General features: G+C 47.6%; 1 pseudogene; it reads right to left on the bottom strand.

Annotated features, from left to right (window-relative positions):
• Positions 1-20456, bottom strand: part of LOC147091175 (uncharacterized) — a 273196-nt pseudogene extending 252740 nt beyond the window's left edge.
• Positions 20457-20965: the final 509 nt, after the last annotated feature.

Here is a 20965-nt window from a genome sequence, read left to right as displayed (position 1 = left end):
CTTACCCGTCTTCCTTCGCAGTGTCCATCGCCACCTTCTCCCTCCCCACTCTCCCGTCTCACTCTCTCTATTCCCTCCCCCGCTCTCCTGCTCTCCTCTCCCTCCCTCTCCCCCCCTTCGTGCTCTCTCTCGTCCCACGGCACTCCTCTCGCTCCCCCCCCCTCTCCTCTCTTCCTCCCCTCCCCACCTCTCCTTCCCCCCACTCCCTCGCTCCCACCCTCTCGTCACCTTGTCCCTCCCCCCAGTCGCTCTCTCTCTTCCAACAACAACATGCCCTCGAAAAGTCTCTCTCCTCTCTCTACCCGTCTCTCTCTCTCTGCCCCATCTCTCTCTCCCTCCCCCAGTCTCCCTCTCCCTCTCCCTCAGTCGCTCTGTCTCTCCCCCCTCAGTCTCTCTCTCTCTCCCCTCAGTCTCTCTCTCTAACTCCCCAGTCTCTCCCTCTCTCTCTCTCTCCACATCTCTCTCTTCTCCTCAGTCGCTCTCTCTCTCCCCTCAGTCGCTCTCTCTCTCTATCTCCCCATTCTCTCTCTCTCTCCCAGTCTCTCTCTCTCACACTCCCAATCTCTCTCTCTCACACTCCAATCTCTCTCTCTCACACTCCCATCTCTCTCTCTCACACACTCCCAATCTCTCTCTCTCACACACTCCCAATCTCTCTCTCTCTCACACTCCCAGTCTCTCTCTCTCTCTCACATTCCCAATCTCTCTCACACTCCCATCTCTCTCTCTCTCACCACTCCCAATCTCTCTCACTCTCTCACACTCCAATCTCTCTCTCACTCCCAATCTCTCTCTCTTCTCACTCCCAATCTCTCTCACACTCCCCAACTCTCTCTCTCTCACTCCCAATCTCTCTCTCCTTCCCTCTCTCTCTCTCTCTCCTTCCCTCTCTTTCTCCTTCCCTCTCTCTCCTTCCCTCTCTCTCTCTCTCCTTCCATCTCTCTCTCTTTCCTTCCATCTCTCACTCTCTCCTTCCCCCTCTCTCTCTCTCTCTCCTTCCCCCCTCTCTCTCTCTCCTTCCCTCTCTCTCTCTCTCCTTCCCTCTCTCTCTCCTCTCCCTCTCTATCATTCCCTCTCTCTCTCTCTCCTTCCCTCTCTCTCTTCCCCCCAGTCGCTCCCTCTCGCTCTTCCAACAACAACATGCCCTCGAGAAAGCCTCGGCACCGCCGGACTCCCCCAGCTAGTATATATATATATGGAGGGAGTGCGATAGAGAGAGAGAGGGGGACAGAGGTGCTGGAAAAAGAGACAGGGACAGAGAGCGTTAGAAAGAGAGAGAGACAGGAACAGAGGGAGATGGAGAGAGAGATGGGGCAGAGGGCGATAGAGAGAGAAACAGATGGAGAGAGGGACGTTTCGTGGAGTACTAATAGAAACTCTTTCTATGTCATGATGTATAAAAATTGCAGAAAGCTACTTTAGAAGAAGCCATTATTTGTTTATTGAAAAAGACAGAGAAAATACATTGAATGTGATAATGTCCATTTTATATTTGGTATAAATGTTTGAATTAGGAGATAAAAAATTGAGAGTACGAGGAAGTTTGATTCCCACTCTTTGATTGGTAAATACCGAAAATAGTTAAACACTTTTCAACACTAAGAGCAGGGAATAATTTTGTGGAGAATGTTTGAGAGAAAAAACATTAGAAGCGAAATTTGTAAATAACATCTTTACATCAACAAGTCAGTCTGATTGGTTCTCCTGTCCAGGAAGAAGATGAATGTTTATTTCTTTAAATCATAGCTTTTCCTGCTATTGAGTTTAATTATGTGACGCAAATTGTGTATGTGTTTGTCTGCACTTGTGAATAAGTGCTGCGTTTCTTACATGTTACATGGGGGGCGCTGATTCAAGAAGACAACGTTTATTAATGGAAGTGATTGATGTTGGAAATACGGACACCCGTTTTGTTCAATTCTTTTTAATACTGTGAACTAAAGAACTATAGCACTTTATATGCTTTGGTTGTCTGGTTGCATTGTGATTATCATTCTAATTTCATATCTGGATAGAGAGCACATCAGCAGCATAGGAATGCCATTGCTCCTGCTGCTTGCGCAGCCATTGCTATCGTGACATGCGGGATGGGCTATAACCTTAATTGATAACTTTAAAATTAATACAAGTTGCATCAACAGATGCGCCTCTTGCAGCTCACATTGGGCTTTTGGATGGTGTGTCCATGAACAACCGTGTAATTGAGTGCTGTTTCTGAAGTGTTAATGCATTATTATGCAGTTCTTTTATATCCCAGTCATTTCTGACATATATAATTTTAATAGATAGTGTATATGACGAACTAATAGATTTTAATAAATTCTACCGTAAACCAACTTGCAGTATGGTCATATGAATGATAAATTAATTTTTATATATGTAAGTGTGAGGTGGTGCATTTTGGTAGGAGGAATAAGGAGCCTACCTAATCCTTGCAGAATAATTCTAAATGGGTTAGAGGTGCAAAGGCATCTCATTAGAAGGAGCAACACAGTTCAGAAAGTCATACAAGAGCGAAAAGAGCTCTGGGGTTCATATCTGGAGGAATAGATTTCAAATGAAGAGCTATGTTATGTTAAAATTACAGAAAATTGTCTGATTGACCCATGATTTGAGACGGTGGGGGAAAATACCATTACTGTATAAATGTTGTGAAGTGGTTGTTGTAAAAGTCGTTGTTGAAAAAGATTTTGTAAGTTTTGCTCCCGTAAAATTTGCCTCTGGATCAACAGGGCGCTCAAAGGGGTTTGTGGCCGTTCCTTAGATGGGACATTGGCAGAGAGGAGCTGAGGGTAGGGGATTGGGTGGGGAGGGGCTGAGTATATTAGGTGGGGTGGGGAGGAGCTGAGGATATTAGGTGGAATGAGGAGGAGCTGAGGATATTAGGTGGAGTGGGGAGGAGCTGAGGATATTAGGTGGAGTGGGGAGGAGCTGAGGATATTAGGTGGGGTGGGGAGGAGCTGAGGATTTTAGGTGGGGTGGGGAGGAGCTGAGGATATTAGGTGGGGTGGGGAGGAGCTGAGGATATTAGGTGGGGTGGGGAGAAGCTGAGGATATTAGGTGGGGTGGGGAGGAGCTGAGGATATTAGGTGGGGTGGGGAGGGGCTGAGGATATTAGGTGGGGTGGGGAGGAGCTGAGGATATTAGGTGGGGTGGGGAGGAGCTGAGGATATTAGGTGGGGTGGGGAGGAGCTGAGGATATTAGGTGGGGTGGGGAGGAGCTGAGGATATTAGGTGGGGTGGGAAGGAGCTGAGGATATTAGGTGGGGTGGGGAGGAGCTGAGGATATTAGGTGGGGTGGGGAGGAGCTGAGGATATGAGATTGGGTGGGGAGGGGCTGAGGATTTTAGGTGGGGTGGGGAGGAGCTGAGGATATTAGTTGGGGTGTGGAGGATCTGAGGATATTAGTTGAAGTGGGGAGGAGCTGAGGATATTAGGTGGGGTGGGGAGGAATTGAGGATATTTGGTGGGGTGGGGAGGAGCTGACGATATTAGGTCGGGTGGGGAGGAGCTGAGTATATTAGGTGGGGTGGGGAGGAGCTGAGGATATTAGGTGGGGTGGGAAGGAGCTGAGGATATTAGGTGGGGTGGGGAGGGGCTGAGGATATTAGGTGGGTTGGGGAGGAGCTGAGGATATTAGTTGGGGTGGGGAGGAGCTGAGGATATCAGGAGCGGTGGGGAAGAGCTGATGTTATTAGTTGGGGTGGAGATGACTGAGGATATCCACTGCATAAGTAGATGATGAAAGTCACAAAGTAATTTGAAGCAAACAGGAGACTAGTTCTGTTATTTGAAATAAATAATATCTTCACCAATTGCTTTGAAAAGCAGCATGACCAAGTTACAAAGCAGGAGTTTACTCTGCATTGTATCCTCAGATTTTCTGGTAAAATTGCAAAGTCTCACACAGTTGTAGATGTCTGACTTTATTAATTATTATTTTTTTTATTCAATACACTATTGATTTGCTTCATGTACTGAAGAGACTTTTCTCTACATGACATATCACAATAGACATTAGAAAACATTTAATCTGCGCAGTTAATTGGCAAGTGAACTTTAACATGGATGAATGCGAGGTGTTGCACTTTGGCCGGAATATAGAAACATCATGAACCTAATGTGGTTGATGCTGTATATATGGACTTTCAATAGGCCTTTGACAAAGAACCACGTGACAGACATGTAATTAAAATGGTAGTCCATTGGATTATTGGGACAGGGCAGCATGGATATCAAATTGGCTTAGGGTCAGAAAGCAGAGAGTAGTGGTGACTGGCTCGTTTTCAGACTAGAGGGAAGTATACTGTGATGATCCCCAGGGTCGCAAGTAGGACCAGTGCTCCTATTGATATATATTCATGAACTAGATTTGGCTATAAATGGCACCGAATCTCGGAAATGTCGTACATAATGAGGAGGATGGTACCAGATTTCAGCAAGTGATATACTGACTGGTCAAAAGGAGAGCTTAAGAAATAGGAGCAGCATTAGTCCATTCCGCCCTTCCATCCTACTCCATCATTCAATATCATCATGGCTGACCTTCGGTTAAAAGGACATTCATGTAACTCCTTCTGACTGAACCTCATTCCTGCATGTAATGTTATCTCCTTACTCAGTTCACTGCTATATTTTGCATTAACAGAATAAATTATCATTGGAGCCGAATGATGAGGAGAAATTTCTTCACTCGCTGGGTGGTGAATCTTTGGAATTCTCTTCCCCAGAGGGCTGTGGAGGTTCAGTCATTGATTTATTTAAAGACAGATATCGATAGATTTTTGAATATTAAGGGAATCAACGGACCTTGGGATAGTTCAGGAAAGTGGCGATGAGGTACAAGGTCAGACATGATCTTATTGTATGGCGGAGCATGCTCGAAGGGACAAATGGCCTACTCCGGCTCCTATATCTTATGTTCTTATGAAAGTAAGACCCTAAATGCCAATCACATTTAGCTGGGTCTTGAGCCATCAAACTGTTCCTCATGTTGGAGGGTCCGAGAGCTTAACAAAAGAACATAAGAAATAGGAGCAGGTTTAGGCCATTTGGCCCCTCGAGCCTGCTCCGCCATTCAATAAGATCATGGCTGTTGTGATCTTGGCCTCAACTCCACTTTCCCGCCCACTCCCGTTGATCCCGCTATAGCTCAAATATCTGTCTATTACAGCCATGAACATATTCAAGGATTCCGCCTCCACAGCTCTCTGGGGTAGAGAATTCCAAAGATTCATGACCTCTGAGAGATGAAATTCCTCCTCATCTCCGTTTTATATGGGCGACCCCTTATTCTAAAACTATGCCCCCAGTTCTAGATTCCCCCACGAGGGGAAACATACTGCCTGCATCTACCCTGACAAGCCCTCTCAGACACTTATATGTTTCAATAAGATCACCTCTCATTCTTCTAAAGCCCAATGAGTATAGACCAAACCTGCTCAACCTTTCTTCATAAGACAAAGCGTTCCTCTCAGGAATCAACCTCGTGAACCTTCTCTGAACTGACTCCGATGCAAGTATATCCCTCCTTAAATAAGAAGACCAAAACTGCACACAGTACTCCAGGTGTTGTCTCACCTGTGCCTTCCACAGTTGTAGCAAGACTTTCCTACTTTTATACTACAACCCCATTTCAATAAGGGTAACATTCCGTTTCCCTTTCTAATTAATTGCTGTACCTGCATGCTAAATGTTTGTGTTTCATGTACGAGGAACATTAGATCCCTCTGTACCGCATCATTTTGCAGGCTATCTCGATTTAAAGAATATATTGTGTTTTTATTCTTCCACCCAAAGTGGATAACCTCACATTTTCCCAAATTATACTCCATCTGCCAATTGTTTGCCCGCTCACTCAACCTGAGTATATTGCTTTGCAGACACTTTTTGTCCTCCTCACAACATAGGGTCTGATGAAAGGGTGGAACTGAAAGAAATCAGTATTTGTAGGGAAATGGTGTTAGGAAAATTGATGGGACTGAAGGCCGATAAATCCCCAGGGCCTGATAATCTACATCCCAGGGTACTTAAGGAAGTGGCCCCAGAAATAATAGATGCATTGCTGGTCATCTTCCAGAACTCGATAGACTCTGGAACAGTACCCATGGATTGGTGGGTAGCTAATGTTACCCCACTATTCAAAAAAGGTGGTAGAGAGAAAACGGGGAATTATAGACCGGTAAGCCTGACATCGGTAGTGGGGAAAATGCTAGAGTCTATTATAAAAGATGTAATAGCAGAGCACTTGGAAAGCAGTGACAGGATCGGACAAAGTCAACATGGATTTACAAAAGGTAAATCCTGCTTGACTAATCTACTGGAATTTTTTGAGGATGAAACTGGTAAAATATATAAGGGAGAACCAGTGGATGTGGTGTATTTGGACTTTCAGAAGGCGTTCGATAAGGTCCCACATAAGAGATTAGCGTGTAAAATTAAGGCACATGGGATTGGGGGCAAGGTATTGACTTTGATAGAGAACTGGTTGGCTGACAGAAAGCAAAGAGTTGGAATAAATGGGTCATTTTCCGAATGGCAGGCAGTGACTAGTGGGGTACCGCAAGGATCGGTCCTAGGACCCCAGCTGCTCACAATATATATTAATGATCTGGATGAGGGAAATGGATGTAATATCTCCAAATTTGCAGATGACACAAAGCTGGGTGGGAGGGTAAGCTGTGAGGAGGATGTCGTGAAACTTCAGTACGATTTGGACAGGTTGGGTGATTGGGCAGAAATGGCAATTGCACTATAATGTGGATAAATGTGAGGTTATCCACTTTGGTGGCAAAAACAGGAAGGCAGATAATTATTTGAATGGCAATAGATTGGGAGAAGGGGAAGTGCAAAGAGACCTTGGTGTTCTTGTGCACCAGTCGCTGAATGTAAGCATGCAGGTGCAGCAGGTGGTTAAGAAGGCAAATGGTATGTTGGCCTTCGTAGCGAGAGGGTTCGAGTACAGGGACAAGGATGTCTTGCTACAGTTGTCCAGGGCCTTGGTGAGACCGCACCTTGAGTACTGTGTGCAGTTCTGGTCGCCTTACCTGAGGAAGGACGTACTTGCCATGGAAGGAGTGCAGCGAAGATTCACCAGGCTGATACCTGGGATGGCAGGAATGACGTATGAGGAGAGATTGTGTCGACTGGGCTTATACTCAGTGGAGTTTAGAAGATTGAGAGGGGATTTCCTCGAAACCTATAAAATACTGTCAGGCCTGGACAGACTAGATGCAGTTTCCAGTTTCCTGGCCCCAACCATCTCCTTTTCACTATGGACATCCAATCCCTCTACACCTCCGTCCCCCACCAGGACGGCCTTCAGGTGCTCCGATTCTTCCTTGAACAGAAGCCCAACCAGTCCCCATCCATCACCACCCTCCTCCGCCTGGCTGAACATGTTCTCACATTGAACAACTTCTCCTTTGACTCCACTCACTTCCTCCAAATTAATGGTGTTGCTATGGGAACCCACATGGGCCCTAGCTATGCCTCCCTGTTCATGGGATATGTGGAACATTCTTTGTTCCAGTCCTACTCAGGTCCCCTCCCTCACCTCTTTTTCCGGTACATCGATGACTGTATTGGTGTCGTTTCATGCTCTCGCCCTGAACTGGATAAGTTCATTCACTTTACTTCCAATTTCCACTCTGCCCTCACCTTCACATGGTCCATCTCCGACTCTTCCCTTCCCTTCCTTGACTTCTCCATCTCCATTTCTGGCAATCGGCTTTCAACAAACATCCACTACAAGCCCACCGACTCCCACAGCTACCTGGACTAAACTTCCTCCCACACCGCTTCCTGTAAGGACTCTATTCCATTCTCCCAGTTTCTCGGTCTCCGCCACGTCTGTTCTGACGATGCCACCTTCCATAATAGTGCTTCTGACATGTCTTCCTTTTTCCTCAACCAAGGATTCCCCTCTATTGTGGTTGACACGGCCCTTGACCGTGTCCGTTCTATTTCCCGCACTTCTGCTCTCACCCCTGCCCCTCCCTCCCAGAACCACGATAGGGTTCCCCTTGTCCTCACCTTTCACCCCACCTGCCTCCACATTCAACGGATCATCCTCCGCCATTTCCGCCACATCCAACGGGATCCCACCACCAAACACATCTTCCCCTGACCTCCCCTTTCAGCATTCCGATGGGACTGCTCCCTCTGCAACACCATGGTCCACTCCTCAATCACCCCCAACAGCCCTGCTGCTTCACCTGGCACCTTCCCGTGCAAGCGCAGGAGTTGCAACACATGCCCTTTTACCTCCTCCCTTCCCACTGTCCAGGGCCCCAAACACCCCTTCCAGGTGAAAAAGCGATTTACTTGTACTTCTTGCAATTTAATATACTGAATTCGCTGCTCCCGATGCGGTCTCCTCTGCATTGGGGAGAGCAAACGCCGATTGGGCGACCGCTTTGCAGAACACCTCCGTTCTGTCCGTACGGGGGACCCTGAGCTTCCGATCGCCTGTCACTTTAATTCACCGCTTCACTCCCACTCTGATCTCTCTGTCCTCAGGCTATTGCATTGTTCCAATGAAGCTCAACGTAAGCTCGAGGAACAGCACCTCATCTTTCGAGTGGGCACTTTGCAGCCTGCCGGACTCAACATTGAGTTCAACAATTTCAGATAATTATCCCTGCCCCCATTTATCATGCAGTATGATTTTTGCCATTCCCATTTGCAACACTTTATCTTTCCTGCCTCTTACAAAAGTATAGGATGTTCTTTCTACTCCTTCCTCCCCTCCTAACCGCCCCCGCCCCCCGCCTCTGCACCTGCTTAATATCTGTTACATCTTCAGCTTCTTCCAGTTCAGATGAAGGGTGCCAGACCTGAAACGTTAACTCTGTTTCTCTCTCCACAGATGCTGCCTGGCCTGCTGAGTATTTCCAGCATTTTCTATTGTTATTTCTAGATGCAGGAAGGAGTTTTTGATGGCCGGGGTGTCCAGAACCAGGGGTCATAGTCGAAGGATAATGGGTAAGACATTTAGGACTGAAATGAGGAGGAATTTCATCAGGGGATGAAATTCCTGCATTGAGGTGGGAGCAGTGTAATCTACGCTGTCCAGGGGATGTAATGCCTGTGTTGAGGCGGGAGTGGTGTAATCTACACTGTCCAGGGGATGAAATTCCTGCATTGAGGTGGGAGCGGTTTAATCGACGTTGTCCAGGGGATGAAATTCCTACATTGAGGTGGGAGCGGTGTAATCTACGCTGTCCAGAGGATGAAATTCCTGCATTGAGTTGGGAGCAGTGCAATCTACGTTGTCCAGGGGATGAAATTCCTGCATTGAGGTGGGAGCGGTGTAATCTACGCTGTCCAGGGGATGAAATTTCTGCATTGAGGTGGGAGCGGTGTAATCTACGCTGTCCAGGGGATGAAATTCCTGTATTGAGGTGGGAGCGGTGTAATCTACGCTGTCCAGGGGATGAAATTCCTGCATTGAGGTGGGAGCGGTGTAATCTATGCTGTCCAGGGGATGAAATGCCTGCATTGAGGTGGGAGCGATGTAATCTACGCTGTCCAGGGAATGAAATTCCTGCATTGTGGTGGGAGCAGTGTAATCTACGCTGTCCAGGGGATGAAATTCCTGCATTGAGGTGGGAGCGGTGTAATCTACGCTGTCCAGGGGATGAAATTCCTGCACTGAGGTGGGTGCGGTGTAATCTACGCTGTCCAGGGGATGAAATTCCTGCATTGAGGTGGGAGCGGTGTAATCTACACTGTCCAGGGGATGAAATTCCTGCATTGAGGTGGGAACGGTGTAATCTACGCTGTCCAGGGGATGAAATTCCTGCACTGAGGTGGGAGCGGTGTAATCTATGTTGTCCAGGGGATGAAATTCCTGGATTGAGGTGGGAGCATTGTAATCTACGCAATACAGTGGATGATATTCCTAGTTGAGGCGGGAGCAGTGCAATCTATGCCATTCAGGGAATTAATTATTTGGATGCAGAATGGAGTAATTTAATCCGGACTGCGGTGGGAGATTTGTAATATAGGCGGACGTGGGAATGTAAACCCTTGATTGATGCGGCAGCAGTATGATCTAGGCTGCCATTGGAATGAAATTCCGGGACTGTGGCATCGGCCGTGTAATCTTTGAAGCCCTGGGAATGCAATTCCTGGATTGTGGTGGGAGCAGTGTTATCGAATTGGCCGTGAAAATGATAATCCTCGACTCAATAAGAGCAATGGAATCTAGGCATCCCTGGAAAAGAAGTTCTCAGATGGAGGCACGTGCAGTACAACCTAGGCATCACGGGAAGGAAATACCTGGACTGAGGGAGTAGCTGTGTAATCTCCGTGATTCTGGGAGTGGAATTCCTCAATTGAGCCGAGAGCAATGTAATCTATGTGGCCATAGGGATCAATTTCATGAAATGAGATGGGAGCAGTGAAATCTACTATGCACTGGGAATTAAATTGCTGGAGTGAGTGGGAAGCAATGTAATCTAGGTGGCCCTGGGCATGGTATTCGTGGACTGAGGCGTGAGCAGTGAAAAATAGGCCGTCCATGGAATTACATTCCAGGAATGAGTCGGTAGCAGTGCAATCTATGTGAGACTCGGGATTAAATTCCTGACTGAGGCGGGAGCAGTGTAATACACACGGTCCTCAGACTGCAATTCCTGGACTGAGGCGGGAGCAGTGTAATACACGGGGTCCTCCGACTGCAATTCCTGGACTGAGGCGGGAGCAGTGTAATACACAGGGTCCTCAGACTGCAATTCCTGGACTGAGGCGGGAGCAGTGTAATACACGGGGTCCTCCGACTGCAATTCCTGACTGAGGCGGGAGCAGTGTAATACACGGGGACCTCAGACTGCAATTCCTGGACTGAGGCGGGAGCAGTGTAATACACGGGGTCCTCCGACAGCAATTCCTGGACTGAGGCGGGAGCAGTGTAATACACGGGGTCCTCAGACTGCAATTCCTGGCTGAGGCGGGAGCAGTGTAATTCGCACGGTCCTCAAACTGCAATTCCTGGACTGAGGCGGGAGCAGTGTAATACACGCGGTCCTCAGACTGCAATTCCTGGACTGAGGCGGGAGCAGTGTAATACACGCGGTCCTCAGACTGCAATTCCTAGACTGAGGCGGGAGCAGTGTAATACACGCGGTCCTCAGACTGCAATTCCTAGACTGAGGCGGGAGCAGTGTAACATTGGCAGCCCTGGGCATTACATTGCTTGACTGAAGCAATGACAGTGTAATATGGTCGACCCTAGAATTGCATTTCCTGGACAGAGGCATGAGCAGTGTAATCTAGCCTGCCATGGGAATGATATTCCCGTTTTCAGACTGGAGCAAGGTAATCTGGTCGGCCCTGGGGATGCAATTCCTGAACTGAGGTGGGAGCAGTGTAATCTTGGTGGCCCTGCAATTAAATTCATGGATTGTGGCGGGGGAAGTGAAATCCAGGCGGTCGTGGACTGAGAATCCTGGTCAGAATCGGCAGCAGACTAATCTAGGCCTCCCTGGAAGTAAATACTTGGAATGAAGCAGGAGCAAGCTAATCTAGGCGGTCCAGGGAATGAAATCCCTGGACGGGGTCCGGGCCATTCTAATCTAGCTTTCTCTGGGAATTAAATTGCTGCACTGAGGGAGTGGCAGTGTAATCTCGGTGGCCCTGGGAATAGAATTCTTGGATTTAGGTTGGTGCAGTATAATTTAGGGGTCCCTGGATATGAAGTTCCTGAGCTGAGGCGGGAGCCATGCAATCAATAAGGCCCAGCGATTGAATTTTCAGGATTGAGATGGGAGCAGTATAATCTAGGTGTCGCTGGTTGTGAAAGTCCTGAGCTGAGGAGGGAGCAGTGTAATCTAGCTGTCGCTGGTTGTGAAATTCCTGAGCTGAGGCGGGTGCAGTGTAATCTAGGTGTCGCTGGTTGTGAAAGTCCTGAGCTGAGGCGGGTGCAGTGTAATCTAGGTGTCGCTGGTTGTGAAATTCGTGAGCTGAGGCAGGAGCAGTGTAATCTAGGTGTCCCTGGTTGTGAAATTCCTGAGCTGAGGCGGGAGCAGTGTAATTTAGGTGTCCCTGGTTGTGAAATTCCTGGCTGAGGCGGGAGCAGTGTAATTCGCACGGTCCTCAGACTGCAATTCCTGGCTGGGGCGGGAGCAGTGAAATTCCCACGGTCCTCAGACTGCAATTCCTGGACTGAGGCGGGAGCAGTGTAATACACGCGGTCCTCAGACTGCAATTCCTAGACTGAGGCGGGAGCAGTGTAACAATGGCAGCCCTGGGCATTACATTGCTTGACTGAAGCAATGACAGTGTAATATGGTCGACCCTAGAATTGCATTTCCTGGACTGAGGCATGAGCAGTGTAATCTAGCCTGCCATGGGAATGATATTCCCGTTTTCAGACTGGAGCAAGGTAATCTGGTCGGCCCTGGGGATGCAATTCCTGAACTGAGGTGGGAGCAGTGTAATCTTGGTGGCCCTGCAATTAAATTCATGGATTGTGGCGGGGGAAGTGAAATCCAGGCGGTCGTGGACTGAGAATCCTGGTCAGAATCGGCAGCAGACTAATCTAGGCCTCCCTGGAAGTAAATACTTGGAATGAAGCAGGAGCAAGCTAATCTAGGCGGTCCAGGGAATGAAATCCCTGGACGGGGTCCGGGCCATTCTAATCTAGCGTTCTCTGGGAATTAAATTGCTGCACTGAGGGAGGGGCAGTGTAATCTCGGTGGCCCTGGGAATAGAATTCTTGGATTTAGGTTGGCGCAGTGTAATTTAGGGGTCCCTGGATATGAAGTTCCTGAGCTGAGGCGGGAGCCATGCAATCAATAAGGCCCAGCGATTGAATTTTCAGGATTGAGATGGGAGCAGTGTAATCTAGGTGTCGCTGGTTGTGAAAGTCCTGAGCTGAGGAGGGAGCAGTGTAATCTGGCTGTCGCTGGTTGTGAAATTCCTGAGCTGAGGCGGGTGCAGTGTAATGTAGGTGTCGCTGGTTGTGAAATTCGTGAGCTGAGGCAGGAGCAGTGTAATCTAGGTGTCGCTGGTTGTGAAATTCCTGAGCTGAGGCGGGAGCAGTGTAATCTAGGTGTCCGTGGTGGTGAAATTCCTAAGCTGAGGCGGGAGCAGTGTAATCTAGGTGTACCTGGTTGTGAAAGTCCTGAGCTGAGGTGGGAGCAGTGTAATCTAGGTGTCGCTGGTTGTGAAAGTCCTGAGCTGAGGCGGGAGCAGTGTAATCTAGGTGTCGCTGGTTGTAAAATTCCTGAAGTGAGGCGGGAGCAGTGTAATCTATGTGTCACTGGGTATGACATTTCTGGAATGAGGAAGAAGCATTTTATCCATGCGGCATTGGGAATGGATTTCTTGGACTGAGGCGGGAGCAGCCTAATCTAGACCTCCCTGGAAGGAAACACTTGTATGGAGGCAGCAGCAGTGCAATGTAGGCATCGCTGGGAATAGAATTCTTGGACTGAGGTGGGAGCACTGCAAACTTTGTGACCTTGGCAATGAATGTCGAGGAATACGGCGTGAGGAATGTAATCTAGGCAGCCCAAGGAATGGTATTACTGAACTGAGGCGGGAGCAGTGTAATCTAGTTGGCCTGGGAATGCCTTTCCCTGACTGAGGCCTCAACAGTGCAATCTAGGCTTAGCTGGGAATGACAGTCCTCAACTGAGGGAGGAGCAGTTAAATGTAGGTGGCCATGGTGATGACATTCCTGAAATGAGGCGCGGGCATTGCAATCTTGCTGAACCTGGGAATTAAATTATTTTTCTAAAGTGGGAACAGCGTAATGTAGGCGGCCCTGGGAATTAAATGTCTGAAATAAGAAGGGAACTGTTTAAGGTGGGCGACCCTGGGAATGAAATTACTGGATTGGAGCGGGAACAACGCAATTTAGGCTGCCCTGGGAATGAAATTCCTGGACTGAGGTTGGAACAGTGCAATTTAGGGTGCACTAGCGATGAAATCCCTGGACTGAGATGGAACAGTGCAATTTAGGCTGCTCTGGAGATGAAATTCCTGGACTGAGGTTGGAACCTTGCAATTTAGGCTGCACTAGGGATGAAATTCCTGGACTGAGATGGAACAGTGCAATGTAGGCTGCCCTACGGATGAAATTCCTGGACTGAGTTGGAACAGTGCAATGTAGGTTGCCCTGGGGATGAAATTCCTGGACTGAAGCAGTAGCGGTGTATTCGAGGCAGCCCTGGGAATGAAATTCCTGGACTGGGGTGGGAGAGTGAATTCAAGGCTGCCTGGGAATGAAATTTCTGAAGTCAGGGAGGAGCATTATAATATCGGCAGCTCTCGGAATTAAATTCTTGGATTGACACGGGAGCAGTCTTATCCGGGCGGCTGAGCGAATTATGTGCACGGACAGAGGTGGGAGCAGTGTAATTAAGGCAGACCAGGAAATGGAATTCCTGGACTAAGGCAGGAGTGGTGTAATCTGCATGACATTCAGGCCTGGCCTGATAAGTAGCAAGTTACATTTGCGCCACACAAGGGTGAGGCAATAGCTATCACCAACAAGAAAGAGTTTAACCACAGCAACTTGACATTCAACGGAATTACCATCGCCAAATCCCCCACCATCAATACCCTGGGGTTTCATCATTTACCAGAAACTTTACTGGACCAGCTGCATAAATACTGTGGCTACAACAGCGGTCATCGGCTGGGTATTCTGCAAGAACTGTCTCATCCCTTGACTCTCCAAAGACTTTCCACCATCTGCAAGGCACAAGACCTGTGTATGAGGAAAAATTCCCCATTTAGCTGGGTGAGGGCAGCTCCATCAACACTCAAGAAGCTCGACACCACCCAGAACAAAGCAGCCCATATGACTGCCACCCCATCCAAGATCTTAAGCATTCCTTCCCTCCACCGCCGGCGCACCGTGGCTGCAGTGTCTATCATGTACAAGATGCCCTTCAGCAACTTGCCAAGGCTACTTCGAAAGCACCTCCCAAACCTGCGACCTCTTCCCCCGAGAAGGACAAGAGCAGTAGGCTCATGGGAGCACCATCACCTCCAAGCACCCCTCCAAGGCACACACCATTCTTACTTGGAAATATATCGCCGTTCATTCATCGCCGCAGGGTAAAATTCCTGGAACTCACTCTCTAAAAGCATTGTGGGAGGCCATTCATCACATGGACTGCAGTAGTTCAAGAAGGTGGCTCACCACCACCTTCTCCAGGGAAATTAGGAATGGGCAATAAATGCAGGCGTTGTCAGCGAAGACCATATCCCATGAACAAATAAAACAAAATCATAGTGAGCCTGGGATGAAATTCTTGGATAGACGTGGCAGCAGTATGACCCACTCCACCTATGGATTGAAGTTCATGGACAGAGACGGGAACAATGTAAACTAGATGGCCCAGAGAATACAATTCCTGGACTCAGATAGGAACAGTGTAATATGGCATCCCTGTCAATGAAAATTCCGGATTGAGGTGGGGAGTGGAAATCTAGGCGGTCCAGGGAACCTAATTCCTGGACTAATGGACGATGAATGTAATCAATCCGGCCCTATGATTCGAATGAGGTGTGAGTAGAGCAATCTGCGTGGACATGTGAATTAAATGCCTGGACTGAGGGAGGAACAGTGCAATCCAGGCGGACCTGCGAATGAAACTCCTGGAGAGTGCCATCAGCAGTTTAATCTTGGTGGCCCTGGGAATTAAATTCATTGACTGAGATGGGAACAGTGTAATCTAGTCTGCTCTGGGAACGAAATTGCTGGACTGAGGGAGGAGCAGCAAATCTTGGTAATCTGGGAATAAGATTCCTGGACTGAGGCGAGAGCAGTGTTCTCTAGACAGCCCTACGATTGATTTTCCTGAACTGAGGCGGGAGCTGTGAAATCAGTACGTCTCTGGGAATATAATCCATGGACTGAGGGAGGAGCAGTGTAATGCAGGTGGCTCTGGGAATGTCATTACTGGACTGAGGCTGGAGCAGTGTAATCTAAGCGGCACTGGGAATGAGAATTCCTGGGCTGAGATGGCAGCAGATTACTGTAGGTTGCCCTTGCCATGGAATTAATGGATTGGGGCGGGATCAGTGTAATCTAGGCTGCCTGGGAAATAAATTCATCGTCTGTGGCGGGAGCAAAGCAATATAGGATGCAACTAGAATGACATAACTGGATTGAGGCCGGATCAGTGTAATCTAGACAGACCTGGGAATGGAATTCCTGGGCTGAGGCGGGAACAGTGCAATCTGGACGAGATTCAGGCTTGGGCTGATAAGGGACAAGTAAAATTTGCAACACACAAGTGCCAGGCAATGATTTTCACACAAAAGAGAGAGCCTAACAACCGCCCCTAGATAGTCAACAGCATTACCATCGCCGATTCCCCCACCATCAAAATCCTGGATATCACCATTGACCAGAAACACAACTGGACCAGCTTCATAAATACTATGGGCTAGAAATTCAGTAGGCTTTGCGCCCACTTTTCACCAAAAGAGGGCTTTTGCGCCAGTTGCTGAGATTGCGCCGATATTCAGCGCAGTGGTAATGGCGGCATTAGCCAGTAGCGCTGCGCCGCCACCGATGACGTCATCGATGTGCGCAGTGCCCCGCTACCGCCCCGATACCAGCCCGACCGCCATATTGAGTAGCGGCCGCCTCTTCCGTAGCGGCCGCAAACAACGTTCAGAGAACGGGGCCGTACTGTAGCGTTAGTGGGGCGAGTTAAGGTGGAGGTGCGGCCGGCCGCTTTTTCGGCGGCCGCCTGCCCGCACCTCCTTCCCCGGCCTCCTCCACCCCCCCGCCCCCGCGGCATTGCTGGCTGTTTTCCGGGAGCCCGGCACTTCTCCGTGGCGCCGGGCTCTTTTGCCGGCACTAGCGAGCGGCGATCTCGCTGTTGCAGGCACCTCCCCCTTAAGAGAGGGAGGAAGGCCTGCAGTACCGCAGCCTACCGCTCCGCAGTGGGTGGCGCTGCGGCAACTAGCGCGCCGAAATTCAGTTTCAGCACCCCAAGCGGGGACGGCCACACCCTTGAACAGCGGCCGTCTTCGACTTGGGGCGCTGAAACTGAATGTCCGGCGAGCGCAAGTGGCTCCGCGCGCAGCGGTAACTTCTGGGCACAAGTGAGCTGGCGGGCCCAAACTGAATTTCTAGACCTATGGCTGCAAGAACAGCTCAGAGGCTGGGTATTCTGCGTCGAGTGACTCATCTTTTGAATCCCCAGAGCCTTCCGCCATCGACAAGGCACAAGTAAGAAGTGTGATGGAATACTCTGCAGTTGCCTGGATGAGTGCAGCATCAACAACACTCAATAAGCTCGACACCATCCAGGACAAAGTAGACCGCTTGATTGGCACCCCACCATAAACATTCACTCCCTCCACCTTCGGCGTACCGTGGCTGCAGTGTGTACCATGTACAAGATGTACTGCAGCAGCTTGCCAAGGCTTCTTCAACAGCACCACCGGAACACACGACCTCTACCACCTAGAAGGACTAGGGCAGCAGGCTCATGGTAACACCATGACCTCCAAATTCCCCTCAACACCATCCTGAATTGGAAATATATCGCCGTTCCTTCATTGTCGATAGGTCAAAATCCTGGAACTCCCTTTCTAACAGCACTGTGGGAGTACTTTCACCACACTGACTGCAGCGGTTCAATAAGGCGGCTCACCACCACGGTCTCATGGACAATTTGGTACAGGCAATATATGCTGGCCTTGCCAGCGATACCCAAATCCCAGGAACAAATAAAATAATTCTTAGTGACCCTGGAATTGAAATTCCAGGATTACGGCAAGAGCAGCGAAATCTATTCTGTCCAGGGGATGAAATTTCTGGATAGAGGTAGGAGTAGTGTAATATAGTCAGCCCTATGGTTGAAATTGCTGGACTCAGGCAGCAGCAGTAAAAACTAGTCTGTTCATGGAATTACATTTCTGGATTCAAATGTGAAATGTATAATCTGGGCGGCCTTGAAAATGAAATAACTGGAATGAGGCGGGAGCAGTGTAAAGTAGGCTGCCCTGGGAATTGAATTCCTTGATTGACGAGGTATCTGTGTAATCTAGGCGGCCCAGAGAATTAAGCTCCTGGATTGAAGTGGGAGCAGTGAAATCTAGCGAGTCCAAAGAACAAAATTCCTGAACTCAGATAGGAGCAGTATATGTAGGCCTCCTACATTATTGGACTGAGGCAGGGACAGTGTGATCTAGGCAATGCAAGGGATTTATAATCCTGGACTGAAGCAGAAGCAGAGTAATCTAGGCGGCCCAGGGAATAACATTCTTGGTCTGAGGAGGACGCAATGTCTTCTAGCCAGGCCTCGGAATGAAATTACTGAACTGAGGTGGGAGCTGTGTAATCTAGCCAGCCTGGGAATGACATTCCTGGACTGAGGCAGCAACAGTGTAATCCCGGCGGTCCAGGGAATAAATTTCCTGGACTGAAGCCGGAACAGTGGAAAAGTGTCAGCCCAGGGAACACAATTCCTGGACTCAGGCCAGTAGTGTCATGTGTGATTTCAATCTTTCCATCACTGTGTCTATCTCTAAGTCCCTGCCGTTTAGGAATATTTATTGATGGTGACTAATTTTACCTTGTTAGTCTGGGTTTGAATACATCAGATAACAAGATTGGGGCAATCCAGCCTTCTTTATTATTTTATTCATATTGTTTCTGTCACTTTCTCCTCTTTTGTTCACTGGTTGTGTTTATTCAGGAAGAGAAACTCCATTCTCTTTGATCAATCTCGGTATTTTATGCTCAGCTGAAATATTCCGCATTCGGTCACTTTTAATTTAAAACTGTGTACAACATGCTAACTTAGGTTGTGTTGCAATAACGTGTTGATTTGACATTGGTTCAATGAGTCTGTTTGTTCAATGTCTGTAATTAATGCTATTTACAGTGAGGCCTAATGATGTCACTCGGGGATTTTGCTCTGCTATAAGTAAAGAGCCCCCTTCACTGTCTCACCTCACAAAGTCACCGCGCTGCCTCCAGCACAAAGACCACCAGCGACTCACAGATGGGAAGACATGGCTGTGCCACCTCCACCGCCCCCTCCGCCCCTTCCTGATAATTGGCAAGAAGATAACTTATTTAATGAAATACGAAAGATTTACTACCCCATCCTTGCTGCTGTTGGTGTTCCGAGTAAGTTCAATGACCAGTTATGAATTCCATAAATCAGGTTGCACTGTAATATTATTCTTGCTATTTACAGTGTGATTTTATTCATTCATGAGTTTCTGTGCTTGCATTTCTTGCATCATCTAAATCGTATAAATGCAAGTCTTTCTTTTTATCAATGTTAATGCATGAGTTGTTGTATAAAAATACTCGGATTGCCTCGCTACAGTTGGTGCCCCTGTTAAGACTCTATATCTAATAATTAACTCTGTTAGTTATGTTTAACAGATTTAATGTTCTTATAATTTCCTCCCCCACCCCGGCAGCCCTCACTGCTGTTGGTGTCGCTGGTAAATCTCTGTATGCAGATTTCAATTCTGTAAATAATGCTTAACTGTATTTCTCTCCTTCTTTCCATGTTCCTTGTCATTCCCCATGCTTTCCACGCTGCTGTCCGCTATTGATTCTGAACGTGATATGGTGTTACCGAGTTTGCAATATTCTATGTTCATTTCAAGCAACGATATTGAACCCAGACTCTTTATTTAACGAATTTCCTTCTGCTATCCACACTGATCATTCCTAACAGATAAGAAAAATGTTTTCTTGGTTTAGGAAAGTTTTCACCTAATGGCAAAGGTCTTCGACCTGAAACGTTAACTCTGTTTCTCTCTCTCCACAGGTGCTGCCTCACTTGCTGAGTATATACAACAGTTTCTGCTTTCATTTCAGATTTCCAGTATCCACAGTATTTTGCGTTTATTTTCGATTAATGATCGGAATGATTATTTAAACAGAGTCACAGGAACAAAATCCTGGCAGGTCATATTCATATCTTTAAATGTGTGAAATATCCGCTAATCATTCAGTTCCAGTCACTGTCTCCTATTCCACCAGCTCCAGTTCAGCATTAGTGGCACTGCTTCAGGTAGGTGGAACAGGATTACAAGGATAATTTACATTCTCATAAAATGTTCTTTAGCCAGATTTCAATACAGTAACGTGTAATCTTTGTTTTGAATTTACAATTAAGTCACATACCCGTCTGGCACAGTTCAGTGGATCTCTCAGTGAGACGCAGTGTGGTTCTCTATTGCCTCCTGCTGTACTTCAGGATAAACAATCCCAGCTGAGGTTAAGGCAATCCTTTGATATTTTGTCCACTAATATTCTCTGCACAAGGTTGGAAACCAACATGTGAAATGTACAAGGATAATTCTCTTCAATTTGTGTTCAGGTGCTTTACAAAGGCGTTCAGCAGCACTTTACCTGTTGGATTATTCGTCTGAATTCGATGTTGATAAATACATTTACTGAGGCATTTATTGCCAATGATAACTATGTATTGCGATTCAGAATCCATTTTTTGCAATGTTATTTGGAAAATCTTCCTTTCAATGAGCTACAATTTGCATATTTCAAGAAAAATGCGGTAAACTCAATCCTCAAATCAAGTCTGACAGCCTAGTTGTCTTTATAAGTGCAGTTCACTTGTATTTATCTTAACATGGTCGTATTACATCCGTACATTTTAAATAGAATTGACTGTAATTATTGCATGCCAAGGTTGCAGTTTCTGTCTGTTGCTGTGGCATTCATTTACTGTTCTATATATAAAGGATATTCAAACCAAGATCAGGAATCCAAGCGGGATTTCTAAATCCCGAACACAGGGCACAGAAGCGAACTGCACTGCTCAAATTGCTGACTGGTCCCGGGACATGGAGTTCTGTAAGAGTAAAATAACATCGGAACATAGGAAGAGGAGTAACCCATTTAGCCCCTCAAGCCTGTTTCGGCATTTAATGAGATCATGGCTGATCTGCGACCTAACTCCTTATACACGACTTTGCCCCGTATCCCCAAATATCC

This window comes from Somniosus microcephalus, unplaced genomic scaffold (assembly GCF_052327205.1).
Source record: "Somniosus microcephalus isolate GS21.2 unplaced genomic scaffold, FLI_Smic_1.0 unresolved_chr3, whole genome shotgun sequence".
In the NCBI taxonomy this organism is placed as follows: domain Eukaryota; kingdom Metazoa; phylum Chordata; class Chondrichthyes; order Squaliformes; family Somniosidae; genus Somniosus; species Somniosus microcephalus.
This window is presented reverse-complemented; position numbering and strand designations above follow the sequence as displayed.